Below are 16,025 nucleotides of genomic sequence, written 5' to 3'. Positions count from 1 at the left end.
AACGTTGTCTCCCTCTGCTGGAACACTGACTTCTTTCATTTAATGCCTGCAGACTATAAAAGAGAACCCAACCCAAAAAGTTTGGTTGATTAGTCTGTGGCATTCTGTTAAACTGTTGCTTATGGCGGTCTCTGTGAGCTTCTCAGCGACATTCAGCCAGCCAGGTATCCTGCCTGCAGTAGATGGAATGTGGCAATGGAACGCTGGCTGCGCGTGTCATAATAGGCTCTGAGCCTTTATATACCTGTGCACAGCAGCAGCCACCTTCAGTCTGCTGCTGGACAGCCAGCAGCAGCAGCAGCAGGAGAGGTATGTAATCAGGAGCCCTCCTGCTAAGGGTAGACAGCTGCTCGTTCCACCCCACCCCCCGCCTTAATTGGTTCTCCTCCCTTCCAACGGTGTTGAGGCGGGTGGGAACAGCAGGGGGTGAAGGTGCTGTGTTTAAAGAGGTGGAGTTATGCAGATCTAAAACGCGTGGATTGCAGCAGCAGCAAGCCGAAAAGTGCAGGCATGTAAGGGATCTAGAGGTTGACAACATGTCTTCTTAACGGGAGTCCAGGAGCTCATCTCCACAAATGGACTTTTCAGGATCCTTGGGTGGCTCCGTAGTTTGAAACCAATTCTGGTTATCGCTTCTCGGCCTTTTGGCTAAGATCAAGTGTAGTATCTGTTCTTATCAGTTTAATATCTGATACGTCCCCTATCTGGGGACCATATATTAAATGGATTTTTAGAACAGGGAGATGGAAAAAGAGCTTGCTCTGTCCACTCCACGCATTGACCTGGTATTGCAGTATCTCCAGGACCGGTGCACCCCTTCTTTAATGCAGTTTCTAAAATCAGAAAGAATTGAATTCAATGTTTTTTGTTCATTTTGCTTGTTTGTCGGATTTTGGGATGGACTCTTTGGCTTTGCTTTTCTTCTCCTCATTGGATTTTTCATGTTCAAAGTTGCAGAAGCCAGATTACAAGCTCATTTTGGTTCAACTTCAGCAACTGTGCATTGCATTGCCATGTAATGTGATGCAATGCTATCTTTCTAGCTCTCCCTTTTTACTTCCTTTTGGATAAACAGACATATTAGGCAAGCATTTTGGAGCTTTCACCTAAATAACTACAGGTGGTGAGATAAGCTGCACAATATAATTGACCTTTCAGTATATTGTTGCACACACACCATCTATTTAGCAAATGCCCTTGTTATCAACAGCAGCCTTTTAAACTCACCTGAGCTAACAGGTATGTGCGCTGGTTACTCTGCTGCGCTTAAAATTTCTTTTTTGGTTTGCTACAATGCCTTTTCTGAAACGTTGTCTCCCTCTGCTGGAACACTGACTTCTTTCATTTAATGCCTGCAGACTATAAAAGAGAACCCAACCCAAAAAGTTTGGTTGATTAGTCTGTGGCATTCTGTTAAACTGTTGCTTATGGCGGTCTCTGTGAGCTTCTCAGCGACATTCAGCCAGCCAGGTATCCTGCCTGCAGTAGATGGAATGTGGCAATGGAACGCTGGCTGCGCGTGTCATAATAGGCTCTGAGCCTTTATATACCTGTGCACAGCAGCAGCCACCTTCAGTCTGCTGCTGGACAGCCAGCAGCAGCAGCAGCAGGAGAGGTATGTAATCAGGAGCCCTCCTGCTAAGGGTAGACAGCTGCTCGTTCCACCCCACCCCCCGCCTTAATTGGTTCTCCTCCCTTCCAACGGTGTTGAGGCGGGTGGGAACAGCAGGGGGTGAAGGTGCTGTGTTTAAAGAGGTGGAGTTATGCAGATCTAAAACGCGTGGATTGCAGCAGCAGCAAGCCGAAAAGTGCAGGCATGTAAGGGATCTAGAGGTTGACAACATGTCTTCTTAACGGGAGTCCAGGAGCTCATCTCCACAAATGGACTTTTCAGGATCCTTGGGTGGCTCCGTAGTTTGAAACCAATTCTGGTTATCGCTTCTCGGCCTTTTGGCTAAGATCAAGTGTAGTATCTGTTCTTATCTGCTCAGAGACTATTCCATCATGGACGGTCCGGAGGTAGAGGACGAGGACTAAACCCCTCCTCCCCCTCTCCCCTTATGTGTCTTGTCTTTCAATAAAGCTTCGGGCCTGTGATTTTCCCCTCCCCATCCCCTTTTTCCCAATCCCCATCCCTTATCACGGTTCGTCGTACTGTATTGATTGACATGCTTTTTCTTTCAGATTGAGTGTTTTGTGTAGCATAGGGGTGTGATGTGTCTAGTTAGTGCGTCGTATCCTCATGCTATGTAAATATGATGTAGAATTCTGTGTGTACTGGGCTGCGGCACTGTACACTGTCTGTTAACTTATTTTTTGTGCTAATAAAAGATATATTCAATCAAAAAAAAAAAAATCTGTTCTTATCAGTTTAATATCTGATACGTCCCCTATCTGGGGACCATATATTAAATGGATTTTTAGAACAGGGAGATGGAAAAAGAGCTTGCTCTGTCCACTCCACGCATTGACCTGGTATTGCAGTATCTCCAGGACCGGTGCACCCCTTCTTTAATGCAGTTTCTAAAATCAGAAAGAATTGAATTCAATGTTTTTTGTTCATTTTGCTTGTTTGTCGGATTTTGGGATGGACTCTTTGGCTTTGCTTTTCTTCTCCTCATTGGATTTTTCATGTTCAAAGTTGCAGAAGCCAGATTACAAGCTCATTTTGGTTCAACTTCAGCAACTGTGCATTGCATTGCCATGTAATGTGATGCAATGCTATCTTTCTAGCTCTCCCTTTTTACTTCCTTTTGGATAAACAGACATATTAGGCAAGCATTTTGGAGCTTTCACCTAAATAACTACAGGTGGTGAGATAAGCTGCACAATATAATTGACCTTTCAGTATATTGTTGCACACACACCATCTATTTAGCAAATGCCCTTGTTATCAACAGCAGCCTTTTAAACTCACCTGAGCTAACAGGTATGTGCGCTGGTTACTCTGCTGCGCTTAAAATTTCTTTTTTGGTTTGCTACAATGCCTTTTCTGAAACGTTGTCTCCCTCTGCTGGAACACTGACTTCTTTCATTTAATGCCTGCAGACTATAAAAGAGAACCCAACCCAAAAAGTTTGGTTGATTAGTCTGTGGCATTCTGTTAAACTGTTGCTTATGGCGGTCTCTGTGAGCTTCTCAGCGACATTCAGCCAGCCAGGTATCCTGCCTGCAGTAGATGGAATGTGGCAATGGAACGCTGGCTGCGCGTGTCATAATAGGCTCTGAGCCTTTATATACCTGTGCACAGCAGCAGCCACCTTCAGTCTGCTGCTGGACAGCCAGCAGCAGCAGCAGCAGGAGAGGTATGTAATCAGGAGCCCTCCTGCTAAGGGTAGACAGCTGCTCGTTCCACCCCACCCCACGCCTTAATTGGTTCTCCTCCCTTCCAACGGTGTTGAGGCGGGTGGGAACAGCAGGGGGTGAAGGTGCTGTGTTTAAAGAGGTGGAGTTATGCAGATCTAAAACGCGTGGATTGCAGCAGCAGCAAGCCGAAAAGTGCAGGCATGTAAGGGATCTAGAGGTTGACAACATGTCTTCTTAACGGGAGTCCAGGAGCTCATCTCCACAAATGGACTTTTCAGGATCCTTGGGTGGCTCCGTAGTTTGAAACCAATTCTGGTTATCGCTTCTCGGCCTTTTGGCTAAGATCAAGTGTAGTATCTGTTCTTATCAGTTTAATATCTGATACGTCCCCTATCTGGGGACCATATATTAAATGGATTTTTAGAACAGGGAGATGGAAAAAGAGCTTGCTCTGTCCACTCCATGCATTGACCTGGTATTGCAGTATCTCCAGGACCGGTGCACCCCTTCTTTAATGCAGTTTCTAAAATCAGAAAGAATTGAATTCAATGTTTTTTGTTCATTTTGCTTGTTTGTCGGATTTTGGGATGGACTCTTTGGCTTTGCTTTTCTTCTCCTCATTGGATTTTTCATGTTCAAAGTTGCAGAAGCCAGATTACAAGCTCATTTTGGTTCAACTTCAGCAACTGTGCATTGCATTGCCATGTAATGTGATGCAATGCTATCTTTCTAGCTCTCCCTTTTTACTTCCTTTTGGATAAACAGACATATTAGGCAAGCATTTTGGAGCTTTCACCTAAATAACTACAGGTGGTGAGATAAGCTGCACAATATAATTGACCTTTCAGTATATTGTTGCACACACACCATCTATTTAGCAAATGCCCTTGTTATCAACAGCAGCCTTTTAAACTCACCTGAGCTAACAGGTATGTGCGCTGGTTACTCTGCTGCGCTTAAAATTTCTTTTTTGGTTTGCTACAATGCCTTTTCTGAAACGTTGTCTCCCTCTGCTGGAACACTGACTTCTTTCATTTAATGCCTGCAGACTATAAAAGAGAACCCAACCCAAAAAGTTTGGTTGATTAGTCTGTGGCATTCTGTTAAACTGTTGCTTATGGCGGTCTCTGTGAGCTTCTCAGCGACATTCAGCCAGCCAGGTATCCTGCCTGCAGTAGATGGAATGTGGCAATGGAACGCTGGCTGCGCATGTCATAATAGGCTCTGAGCCTTTATATACCTGTGCACAGCAGCAGCCACCTTCAGTCTGCTGCTGGACAGCCAGCAGCAGCAGCAGCAGGAGAGGTATGTAATCAGGAGCCCTCCTGCTAAGGGTAGACAGCTGCTCGTTCCACCCCACCCCCCGCCTTAATTGGTTCTCCTCCCTTCCAACGGTGTTGAGGCGGGTGGGAACAGCAGGGGGTGAAGGTGCTGTGTTTAAAGAGGTGGAGTTATGCAGATCTAAAACGCGTGGATTGCAGCAGCAGCAAGCCGAAAAGTGCAGGCATGTAAGGGATCTAGAGGTTGACAACATGTCTTCTTAACGGGAGTCCAGGAGCTCATCTCCACAAATGGACTTTTCAGGATCCTTGGGTGGCTCCGTAGTTTGAAACCAATTCTGGTTATCGCTTCTCGGCCTTTTGGCTAAGATCAAGTGTAGTATCTGTTCTTATCAGTTTAATATCTGATACGTCCCCTATCTGGGGACCATATATTAAATGGATTTTTAGAACAGGGAGATGGAAAAAGAGCTTGCTCTGTCCACTCCACGCATTGACCTGGTATTGCAGTATCTCCAGGACCGGTGCACCCCTTCTTTAATGCAGTTTCTAAAATCAGAAAGAATTGAATTCAATGTTTTTTGTTCATTTTGCTTGTTTGTCGGATTTTGGGATGGACTCTTTGGCTTTGCTTTTCTTCTCCTCATTGGATTTTTCATGTTCAAAGTTGCAGAAGCCAGATTACAAGCTCATTTTGGTTCAACTTCAGCAACTGTGCATTGCATTGCCATGTAATGTGATGCAATGCTATCTTTCTAGCTCTCCCTTTTTACTTCCTTTTGGATAAACAGACATATTAGGCAAGCATTTTGGAGCTTTCACCTAAATAACTACAGGTGGTGAGATAAGCTGCACAATATAATTGACCTTTCAGTATATTGTTGCACACACACCATCTATTTAGCAAATGCCCTTGTTATCAACAGCAGCCTTTTAAACTCACCTGAGCTAACAGGTATGTGCGCTGGTTACTCTGCTGCGCTTAAAATTTCTTTTTTGGTTTGCTACAATGCCTTTTCTGAAACGTTGTCTCCTTCTGCTGGAACACTGACTTCTTTCATTTAATGCCTGCAGACTATAAAAGAGAACCCAACCCAAAAAGTTTGGTTGATTAGTCTGTGGCATTCTGTTAAACTGTTGCTTATGGCGGTCTCTGTGAGCTTCTCAGCGACATTCAGCCAGCCAGGTATCCTGCCTGCAGTAGATGGAATGTGGCAATGGAACGCTGGCTGCGCGTGTCATAATAGGCTCTGAGCCTTTATATACCTGTGCACAGCAGCAGCCACCTTCAGTCTGCTGCTGGACAGCCAGCAGCAGCAGCAGCAGGAGAGGTATGTAATCAGGAGCCCTCCTGCTAAGGGTAGACAGCTGCTCGTTCCACCCCACCCCCCACCTTAATTTGTTCTCCTCCCTTCCAACGGTGTTGAGGCGGGTGGGAACAGCAGGGGGTGAAGGTGCTGTGTTTAAAGAGGTGGAGTTATGCAGATCTAAAACGCGTGGATTGCAGCAGCAGCAAGCCGAAAAGTGCAGGCATGTAAGGGATCTAGAGGTTGACAACATGTCTTCTTAACGGGAGTCCAGGAGCTCATCTCCACAAATGGACTTTTCAGGATCCTTGGGTGGCTCCGTAGTTTGAAACCAATTCTGGTTATCGCTTCTCGGCCTTTTGGCTAAGATCAAGTGTAGTATCTGTTCTTATCAGTTTAATATCTGATACGTCCCCTATCTGGGGACCATATATTAAATGGATTTTTAGAACAGGGAGATGGAAAAAGAGCTTGCTCTGTCCACTCCACGCATTGACCTGGTATTGCAGTATCTCCAGGACCGGTGCACCCCTTCTTTAATGCAGTTTCTAAAATCAGAAAGAATTGAATTCAATGTTTTTTGTTCATTTTGCTTGTTTGTCGGATTTTGGGATGGACTCTTTGGCTTTGCTTTTCTTCTCCTCATTGGATTTTTCATGTTCAAAGTTGCAGAAGCCAGATTACAAGCTCATTTTGGTTCACCTTCAGCAACTGTGCATTGCATTGCCATGTAATGTGATGCAATGCTATCTTTCTAGCTCTCCCTTTTTACTTCCTTTTGGATAAACAGACATATTAGGCAAGCATTTTGGAGCTTTCACCTAAATAACTACAGGTGGTGAGATAAGCTGCACAATATAATTGACCTTTCAGTATATTGTTGCACACACACCATCTATTTAGCAAATGCCCTTGTTATCAACAGCAGCCTTTTAAACTCACCTGAGCTAACAGGTATGTGCGCTGGTTACTCTGCTGCGCTTAAAATTTATTTTTTGGTTTGCTACAATGCCTTTTCTGAAACGTTGTCTCCCTCTGCTGGAACACTGACTTCTTTCATTTAATGCCTGCAGACTATAAAAGAGAACCCAACCCAAAAAGTTTGGTTGATTAGTCTGTGGCATTCTGTTAAACTGTTGCTTATGGCGGTCTCTGTAAGCTTCTCAGCGACATTCAGCCAGCCAGGTATCCTGCCTGCAGTAGATGGAATGTGGCAATGGAACGCTGGCTGCGCGTGTCATAATAGGCTCTGAGCCTTTATATACCTGTGCACAGCAGCAGCCACCTTCAGTCTGCTGCTGGACAGCCAGCAGCAGCAGCAGCAGGAGAGGTATGTAATCAGGAGCCCTCCTGCTAAGGGTAGACAGCTGCTCGTTCCACCCCACCCCCCGCCTTAATTGGTTCTCCTCCCTTCCAACGGTGTTGAGGCGGGTGGGAACAGCAGGGGGTGAAGGTGCTGTGTTTAAAGAGGTGGAGTTATGCAGATCTAAAACGCGTGGATTGCAGCAGCAGCAAGCCGAAAAGTGCAGGCATGTAAGGGATCTAGAGGTTGACAACATGTCTTCTTAACGGGAGTCCAGGAGCTCATCTCCACAAATGGACTTTTCAGGATCCTTGGGTGGCTCCGTAGTTTGAAACCAATTCTGGTTATCGCTTCTCGGCCTTTTGGCTAAGATCAAGTGTAGTATCTGTTCTTATCAGTTTAATATCTGATACGTCCCCTATCTGGGGACCATATATTAAATGGATTTTTAGAACAGGGAGATGGAAAAAGAGCTTGCTCTGTCCACTCCACGCATTGACCTGGTATTGCAGTATCTCCAGGACCGGTGCACCCCTTCTTTAATGCAGTTTCTAAAATCAGAAAGAATTGAATTCAATGTTTTTTGTTCATTTTACTTGTTTGTCGGATTTTGGGATGGACTCTTTGGCTTTGCTTTTCTTCTCCTCATTGGATTTTTCATGTTCAAAGTTGCAGAAGCCAGATTACAAGCTCATTTTGGTTCAACTTCAGCAACTGTGCATTGCATTGCCATGTAATGTGATGCAATGCTATCTTTCTAGCTCTCCCTTTTTACTTCCTTTTGGATAAACAGACATATTAGGCAAGCATTTTGGAGCTTTCACCTAAATAACTACAGGTGGTGAGATAAGCTGCACAATATAATTGACCTTTCAGTATATTGTTGCACACACACCATCTATTTAGCAAATGCCCTTGTTATCAACAGCAGCCTTTTAAACTCACCTGAGCTAACAGGTATGTGCGCTGGTTACTCTGCTGCGCTTAAAATTTCTTTTTTGGTTTGCTACAATGCCTTTTCTGAAACGTTGTCTCCCTCTGCTGGAACACTGACTTCTTTCATTTAATGCCTGCAGACTATAAAAGAGAACCCAACCCAAAAAGTTTGGTTGATTAGTCTGTGGCATTCTGTTAAACTGTTGCTTATGGCGGTCTCTGTGAGCTTCTCAGCGACATTCAGCCAGCCAGGTATCCTGCCTGCAGTAGATGGAATGTGGCAATGGAACGCTGGCTGCGCGTGTCATAATAGGCTCTGAGCCTTTATATACCTGTGCACAGCAGCAGCCACCTTCAGTCTGCTGCTGGACAGCCAGCAGCAGCAGCAGCAGGAGAGGTATGTAATCAGGAGCCCTCCTGCTAAGGGTAGACAGCTGCTCGTTCCACCCCACCCCCCACCTTAATTGGTTCTCCTCCCTTCCAACGGTGTTGAGGCGGGTGGGAACAGCAGGGGGTGAAGGTGCTGTGTTTAAAGAGGTGGAGTTATGCAGATCTAAAACGCGTGGATTGCAGCAGCAGCAAGCCGAAAAGTGCAGGCATGTAAGGGATCTAGAGGTTGACAACATGTCTTCTTAACGGGAGTCCAGGAGCTCATCTCCACAAATGGACTTTTCAGGATCCTTGGGTGGCTCCGTAGTTTGAAACCAATTCTGGTTATCGCTTCTCGGCCTTTTGGCTAAGATCAAGTGTAGTATCTGTTCTTATCAGTTTAATATCTGATACGTCCCCTATCTGGGGACCATATATTAAATGGATTTTTAGAACAGGGAGATGGAAAAAGAGCTTGCTCTGTCCACTCCACGCATTGACCTGGTATTGCAGTATCTCCAGGACCGGTGCACCCCTTCTTTAATGCAGTTTCTAAAATCAGAAAGAATTGAATTCAATGTTTTTTGTTCATTTTGCTTGTTTGTCGGATTTTGGGATGGACTCTTTGGCTTTGCTTTTCTTCTCCTCATTGGATTTTTCATGTTCAAAGTTGCAGAAGCCAGATTACAAGCTCATTTTGGTTCACCTTCAGCAACTGTGCATTGCATTGCCATGTAATGTGATGCAATGCTATCTTTCTAGCTCTCCCTTTTTACTTCCTTTTGGATAAACAGACATATTAGGCAAGCATTTTGGAGCTTTCACCTAAATAACTACAGGTGGTGAGATAAGCTGCACAATATAATTGACCTTTCAGTATATTGTTGCACACACACCATCTATTTAGCAAATGCCCTTGTTATCAACAGCAGCCTTTTAAACTCACCTGAGCTAACAGGTATGTGCGCTGGTTACTCTGCTGCGCTTAAAATTTCTTTTTTGGTTTGCTACAATGCCTTTTCTGAAACGTTGTCTCCCTCTGCTGGAACACTGACTTCTTTCATTTAATGCCTGCAGACTATAAAAGAGAACCCAACCCAAATTTTGGTTGATTAGTCTGTGGCATTCTGTTAAACTGTTGCTTATGGCGGTCTCTGTAAGCTTCTCAGCGACATTCAGCCAGCCAGGTATCCTGCCTGCAGTAGATGGAATGTGGCAATGGAACGCTGGCTGCGCGTGTCATAATAGGCTCTGAGCCTTTATATACCTGTGCACAGCAGCAGCCACCTTCAGTCTGCTGCTGGACAGCCAGCAGCAGCAGCAGCAGGAGAGGTATGTAATCAGGAGCCCTCCTGCTAAGGGTAGACAGCTGCTCGTTCCACCCCACCCCCCGCCTTAATTGGTTCTCCTCCCTTCCAACGGTGTTGAGGCGGGTGGGAACAGCAGGGGGTGAAGGTGCTGTGTTTAAAGAGGTGGAGTTATGCAGATCTAAAACGCGTGGATTGCAGCAGCAGCAAGCCGAAAAGTGCAGGCATGTAAGGGATCTAGAGGTTGACAACATGTCTTCTTAACGGGAGTCCAGGAGCTCATCTCCACAAATGGACTTTTCAGGATCCTTGGGTGGCTCCGTAGTTTGAAACCAATTCTGGTTATCGCTTCTCGGCCTTTTGGCTAAGATCAAGTGTAGTATCTGTTCTTATCAGTTTAATATCTGATACGTCCCCTATCTGGGGACCATATATTAAATGGATTTTTAGAACAGGGAGATGGAAAAAGAGCTTGCTCTGTCCACTCCACGCATTGACCTGGTATTGCAGTATCTCCAGGACTGGTGCACCCCTTCTTTAATGCAGTTTCTAAAATCAGAAAGAATTGAATTCAATGTTTTTTGTTCATTTTGCTTGTTTGTCGGATTTTGGGATGGACTCTTTGGCTTTGCTTTTCTTCTCCTCATTGGATTTTTCATGTTCAAAGTTGCAGAAGCCAGATTACAAGCTCATTTTGGTTCAACTTCAGCAACTGTGCATTGCATTGCCATGTAATGTGATGCAATGCTATCTTTCTAGCTCTCCCTTTTTACTTCCTTTTGGATAAACAGACATATTAGGCAAGCATTTTGGAGCTTTCACCTAAATAACTACAGGTGGTGAGATAAGCTGCACAATATAATTGACCTTTCAGTATATTGTTGCACACACACCATCTATTTAGCAAATGCCCTTGTTATCAACAGCAGCCTTTTAAACTCACCTGAGCTAACAGGTATGTGCGCTGGTTACTCTGCTGCGCTTAAAATTTCTTTTTTGGTTTGCTACAATGCCTTTTCTGAAACGTTGTCTCCCTCTGCTGGAACACTGACTTCTTTCATTTAATGCCTGCAGACTATAAAAGAGAACCCAACCCAAAAAGTTTGGTTGATTAGTCTGTGGCATTCTGTTAAACTGTTGCTTATGGCGGTCTCTGTGAGCTTCTCAGCGACATTCAGCCAGCCAGGTATCCTGCCTGCAGTAGATGGAATGTGGCAATGGAACGCTGGCTGCGCGTGTCATAATAGGCTCTGAGCCTTTATATACCTGTGCACAGCAGCAGCCACCTTCAGTCTGCTGCTGGACAGCCAGCAGCAGCAGCAGCAGGAGAGGTATGTAATCAGGAGCCCTCCTGCTAAGGGTAGACAGCTGCTCGTTCCACCCCACCCCCCGCCTTAATTGGTTCTCCTCCCTTCCAACGGTGTTGAGGCGGGTGGGAACAGCAGGGGGTGAAGGTGCTGTGTTTAAAGAGGTGGAGTTATGCAGATCTAAAACGCGTGGATTGCAGCAGCAGCAAGCCGAAAAGTGCAGGCATGTAAGGGATCTAGAGGTTGACAACATGTCTTCTTAACGGGAGTCCAGGAGCTCATCTCCACAAATGGACTTTTCAGGATCCTTGGGTGGCTCCGTAGTTTGAAACCAATTCTGGTTATCGCTTCTCGGCCTTTTGGCTAAGATCAAGTGTAGTATCTGTTCTTATCAGTTTAATATCTGATACGTCCCCTATCTGGGGACCATATATTAAATGGATTTTTAGAACAGGAAGATGGAAAAAGAGCTTCCTCTGTCCACTCCACGCATTGACCTGGTATTGCAATATCTCCAGGACCGGTGCACCCCTTCTTTAATGCAGTTTCTAAAATCAGAAAGAATTGAATTCAATGTTTTTTGTTCATTTTGCTTGTTTGTCGGATTTTGGGATGGACTCTTTGGCTTTGCTTTTCTTCTCCTCATTGGATTTTTCATGTTCAAAGTTGCAGAAGCCAGATTACAAGCTCATTTTGGTTCAACTTCAGCAACTGTGCATTGCATTGCCATGTAATGTGATGCAATGCTATCTTTCTAGCTCTCCCTTTTTACTTCCTTTTGGATAAACAGACATATTAGGCAAGCATTTTGGAGCTTTCACCTAAATAACTACAGGTGGTGAGATAAGCTGCACAATATAATTGACCTTTCAGTATATTGTTGCACACACACCATCTATTTAGCAAATGCCCTTGTTATCAACAGCAGCCTTTTAAACTCACCTGAGCTAACAGGTATGTGCGCTGGTTACTCTGCTGTGCTTAAAATTTATTTTTTGGTTTGCTACAATGCCTTTTCTGAAACGTTGTCTCCCTCTGCTGGAACACTGACTTCTTTCATTTAATGCCTGCAGACTATAAAAGAGAACCCAACCCAAAAAGTTTGGTTGATTAGTCTGTGGCATTCTGTTAAACTGTTGCTTATGGCGGTCTCTGTGAGCTTCTCAGCAACATTCAGCCAGCCAGGTATCCTGCCTGCAGTAGATGGAATGTGGCAATGGAACGCTGGCTGTGCGTGTCATAATAGGCTCTGAGCCTTTATATACCTGTGCACAGCAGCAGCCACCTTCAGTCTGCTGCTGGACAGCCAGCAGCAGCAGCAGCAGGAGAGGTATGTAATCAGGAGCCCTCCTGCTAAGGGTAGACAGCTGCTCGTTCCACCCCACCCCCCGCCTTAATTGGTTCTCCTCCCTTCCAACGGTGTTGAGGCGGGTGGGAACAGCAGGGGGTGAAGGTGCTGTGTTTAAAGAGGTGGAGTTATGCAGATCTAAAACGCGTGGATTGCAGCAGCAGCAAGCCGAAAAGTGCAGGCATGTAAGGGATCTAGAGGTTGACAACATGTCTTCTTAACGGGAGTCCAGGAGCTCATCTCCACAAATGGACTTTTCAGGATCCTTGGGTGGCTCCGTAGTTTGAAACCAATTCTGGTTATCGCTTCTCGGCCTTTTGGCTAAGATCAAGTGTAGTATCTTTCGAAAAGGCGGTTTTGGATGTTGGCCGCCCTAGTAGATTGATACATTATGCACACTGGGGTTTAGGCGCTTGTTAGTACGCCAGGTGGCTAATATAGTCATCTGGTGGAAAGCATGGCCCCCCAGGATCGACGCCATTGGGCCGGGGAAGATCGAAAGCCCGAAGTGTGAAGTGCCCCAGGAGTGGTGACCCTGGGGTGCCTTAACTCACTGGGATTGGGAACCCCACTTGAGTTTATGGCACATTTGCACAAGCACTTCAAATTTTCTTTCTTCGCACACACCCTTATTCCGGGCCTTCTGGCCTTAGGATGGGGAATTTTTCAATTCCCGGTCGAAGGTCTGGGCAGTATTATACTGTGAAACCTTCACTATTTATTTAATTTCTTTGTCACTGTGTGTCCACTTATTCACGTGTGTCACGTCCTACTAGGATTTTGTCGGGATGCGGTTCCCTTACGGGTTCCTCTCTTGGCAGGTCTAGGGGGGGAGTGTGTGGCCATCAGGTTCCGCTCCCCCCTGAACCCCCCTGGCTCTCCTCTTTCGGGAGGACAGCGTTGTTGGCTCCCCTCTTCCGGGAGGGGAGCACAGTCTTTGGCTCCCAGTGCCTTGCTCGGGTGAGAACTCGGGCAGGTGCTGGGGGTAAGATTGGGTCGCCTCTGGCTTCGGCTGGAGGTGGCTTTTTGTCCCTGTTCCTCGCTGTGGCCTTTTGGCTCGGAGGGACGGGGAATGGTTTGGGGGACCCTTCTCCTTTTGGAGAGGGTTTCAAGAAGACCAGCATCCTAGTGCACTTTTTTTGTGGCACTTGTCACTTTTTTAAGCGCACTCGGGTTTTGTACACGAATTCGGGCTTTCGATTAAAATAAAAAATCTGTTGTTATCAGTTTAATATCTGATACGTCCCCTATCTGGGGACCATATATTAAATGGATTTTTAGAACAGGGAGATGGAAAAAGAGCTTGCTCTGTCCATTCCACGCATTGACCTGGTATTGCAGTATCTCCAGGACCGGTGCACCCCTTCTTTAATGCAGTTTCTAAAATCAGAAAGAATTGAATTCAATGTTTTTTGTTCATTTTGCTTGTTTGTCGGATTTTGGGATGGACTCTTTGGCTTTGCTTTTCTTCTCCTCATTGGATTTTTCATGTTCAAAGTTGCAGAAGCCAGATTACAAGCTCATTTTGGTTCAACTTCAGCAACTGTGCATTGCATTGCCATGTAATGTGATGCAATGCTATCTTTCTAGCTCTCCCTTTTTACTTCCTTTTGGATAAACAGACATATTAGGCAAGCATTTTGGAGCTTTCACCTAAATAACTACAGGTGGTGAGATAAGCTGCACAATATAATTGACCTTTCAGTATATTGTTGCACACACACCATCTATTTAGCAAATGCCCTTGTTATCAACAGCAGCCTTTTAAACTCACCTGAGCTAACAGGTATGTGCGCTGGTTACTCTGCTGCGCTTAAAATTTCTTTTTTGGTTTGCTACAATGCCTTTTCTGAAACGTTGTCTCCCTCTGCTGGAACACTGACTTCTTTCATTTAATGCCTGCAGACTATAAAAGAGAACCCAACCCAAAAAGTTTGGTTGATTAGTCTGTGGCATTCTGTTAAACTGTTGCTTATGGCGGTCTCTGTGAGCTTCTCAGCGACATTCAGCCAGCCAGGTATCCTGCCTGCAGTAGATGGAATGTGGCAATGGAACGCTGGCTGCGCGTGTCATAATAGGCTCTGAGCCTTTATATATCTGTGCACAGCAGCAGCCACCTTCAGTCTGCTGCTGGACAGCCAGCAGCAGCAGCAGGAGAGGTATGTAATCAGGAGCCCTCCTGCTAAGGGTAGACAGCTGCTCGTTCCACCCCACCCCCCGCCTTAATTGGTTCTCCTCCCTTCCAACGGTGTTGAGGCGGGTGGGAACAGCAGGGGGTGAAGGTGCTGTGTTTAAAGAGGTGGAGTTATGCAGATCTAAAACGCGTGGATTGCAGCAGCAGCAAGCCGAAAAGTGCAGGCATGTAAGGGATCTAGAGGTTGACAACATGTCTTCTTAACGGGAGTCCAGGAGCTCATCTCCACAAATGGACTTTTCAGGATCCTTGGGTGGCTCCGTAGTTTGAAACCAATTCTGGTTATCGCTTCTCGGCCTTTTGGCTAAGATCAAGTGTAGTATCTGTTCTTATCAGTTTAATATCTGATACGTCCCCTATCTGGGGACCATATATTAAATGGATTTTTAGAACAGGGAGATGGAAAAAGAGCTTGCTCTGTCCACTCCACGCATTGACCTGGTATTGCAGTATCTCCAGGACCGGTGCACCCCTTCTTTAATGCAGTTTCTAAAATCAGAAAGAATTGAATTCAATGTTTTTTGTTCATTTTGCTTGTTTGTCGGATTTTGGGATGGACTCTTTGGCTTTGCTTTTCTTCTCCTCATTGGATTTTTCATGTTCAAAGTTGCAGAAGTCAGATTACAAGCTCATTTTGGTTCAACTTCAGCAACTGTGCATTGCATTGCCATGTAATGTGATGCAATGCTATCTTTCTAGCTCTCCCTTTTTACTTCCTTTTGGATAAACAGACATATTAGGCAAGCATTTTGGAGCTTTCACCTAAATAACTACAGGTGGTGAGATAAGCTGCACAATATAATTGACCTTTCAGTATATTGTTGCACACACACCATCTATTTAGCAAATGCCCTTGTTATCAACAGCAGCCTTTTAAACTCACCTGAGCTAACAGGTATGTGCGCTGGTTACTCTGCTGCGCTTAAAATTTCTTTTTTGGTTTGCTACAATGCCTTTTCTGAAACGTTGTCTCCCTCTGCTGGAACACTGACTTCTTTCATTTAATGCCTGCAGACTATAAAAGAGAACCCAACCCAAAAAGTTTGGTTGATTAGTCTGTGGCATTCTGTTAAACTGTTGCTTATGGCGGTCTCTGTGAGCTTCTCAGCGACATTCAGCCAGCCAGGTATCCTGCCTGCAGTAGATGGAATGTGGCAATGGAACGCTGGCTGCGCGTGTCATAATAGGCTCTGAGCCTTTATATACCTGTGCACAGCAGCAGCCACCTTCAGTCTGCTGCTGGACAGCCAGCAGCAGCAGCAGCAGGAGAGGTATGTAATCAGGAGCCCTCCTGCTAAGGGTAGACAGCTGCTCGTTCCACCCCACCCCCGCCTTAATTGGTTCTCCTCCCTTCCAACGGTGTTGAGG

General features: G+C 45.4%; 11 non-coding genes and 2 pseudogenes across 11 annotated transcripts; all 13 read left to right on the top strand.

Annotated features, from left to right (window-relative positions):
• Positions 1 to 628: 628 nt before the first annotated feature.
• On the top strand, positions 629 to 819 carry LOC141191816 (U2 spliceosomal RNA). Its single transcript, XR_012265518.1, has one exon. It is a non-coding gene; the product is annotated as a U2 spliceosomal RNA (small nuclear RNA).
• A 1,115-nt stretch (positions 820 to 1,934) lies between these two features.
• Positions 1,935 to 2,044, top strand: LOC141192183 (U2 spliceosomal RNA; annotated as a pseudogene).
• Positions 2,045 to 2,309: 265 nt separating this feature from the next.
• On the top strand, positions 2,310 to 2,509 carry LOC141192137 (U2 spliceosomal RNA). Its single transcript, XR_012265826.1, has one exon. It is a non-coding gene; the product is annotated as a U2 spliceosomal RNA (small nuclear RNA).
• Positions 2,510 to 3,624: 1,115 nt separating this feature from the next.
• LOC141192025 (U2 spliceosomal RNA) lies at positions 3,625 to 3,815 on the top strand. Its single transcript, XR_012265721.1, has one exon. It is a non-coding gene; the product is annotated as a U2 spliceosomal RNA (small nuclear RNA).
• A 1,115-nt stretch (positions 3,816 to 4,930) lies between these two features.
• LOC141191815 (U2 spliceosomal RNA) lies at positions 4,931 to 5,121 on the top strand. Its single transcript, XR_012265517.1, has one exon. It is a non-coding gene; the product is annotated as a U2 spliceosomal RNA (small nuclear RNA).
• A 1,115-nt stretch (positions 5,122 to 6,236) lies between these two features.
• On the top strand, positions 6,237 to 6,427 carry LOC141191814 (U2 spliceosomal RNA). Its single transcript, XR_012265516.1, has one exon. It is a non-coding gene; the product is annotated as a U2 spliceosomal RNA (small nuclear RNA).
• Positions 6,428 to 7,542: 1,115 nt separating this feature from the next.
• On the top strand, positions 7,543 to 7,733 carry LOC141191813 (U2 spliceosomal RNA). The gene has a single exon (XR_012265515.1). It is a non-coding gene; the product is annotated as a U2 spliceosomal RNA (small nuclear RNA).
• A 1,115-nt stretch (positions 7,734 to 8,848) lies between these two features.
• Positions 8,849 to 9,039, top strand: LOC141191812 (U2 spliceosomal RNA). Its single transcript, XR_012265514.1, has one exon. It is a non-coding gene; the product is annotated as a U2 spliceosomal RNA (small nuclear RNA).
• Positions 9,040 to 10,152: 1,113 nt separating this feature from the next.
• On the top strand, positions 10,153 to 10,343 carry LOC141192042 (U2 spliceosomal RNA). Its single transcript, XR_012265737.1, has one exon. It is a non-coding gene; the product is annotated as a U2 spliceosomal RNA (small nuclear RNA).
• A 1,115-nt stretch (positions 10,344 to 11,458) lies between these two features.
• LOC141192107 (U2 spliceosomal RNA) lies at positions 11,459 to 11,649 on the top strand. The gene has a single exon (XR_012265799.1). It is a non-coding gene; the product is annotated as a U2 spliceosomal RNA (small nuclear RNA).
• A 1,115-nt stretch (positions 11,650 to 12,764) lies between these two features.
• LOC141192204 (U2 spliceosomal RNA) lies at positions 12,765 to 12,856 on the top strand (annotated as a pseudogene).
• A 789-nt stretch (positions 12,857 to 13,645) lies between these two features.
• LOC141192151 (U2 spliceosomal RNA) lies at positions 13,646 to 13,829 on the top strand. Its single transcript, XR_012265834.1, has one exon. It is a non-coding gene; the product is annotated as a U2 spliceosomal RNA (small nuclear RNA).
• Positions 13,830 to 14,941: 1,112 nt separating this feature from the next.
• LOC141191811 (U2 spliceosomal RNA) lies at positions 14,942 to 15,132 on the top strand. The gene has a single exon (XR_012265513.1). It is a non-coding gene; the product is annotated as a U2 spliceosomal RNA (small nuclear RNA).
• The last annotated feature ends 893 nt before the right edge of the window (positions 15,133 to 16,025 follow it).

Source organism: Phyllobates terribilis, unplaced genomic scaffold (genome assembly GCF_046119375.1).
Source record: "Phyllobates terribilis strain yellow unplaced genomic scaffold, ASM4611937v1 Scaffold_52__1_contigs__length_9100884, whole genome shotgun sequence".
NCBI classification, from domain to species: domain Eukaryota; kingdom Metazoa; phylum Chordata; class Amphibia; order Anura; family Dendrobatidae; genus Phyllobates; species Phyllobates terribilis.
Note: the sequence above shows the minus strand (reverse complement) of the source record. Positions and strands in the feature narration are given on the sequence as shown.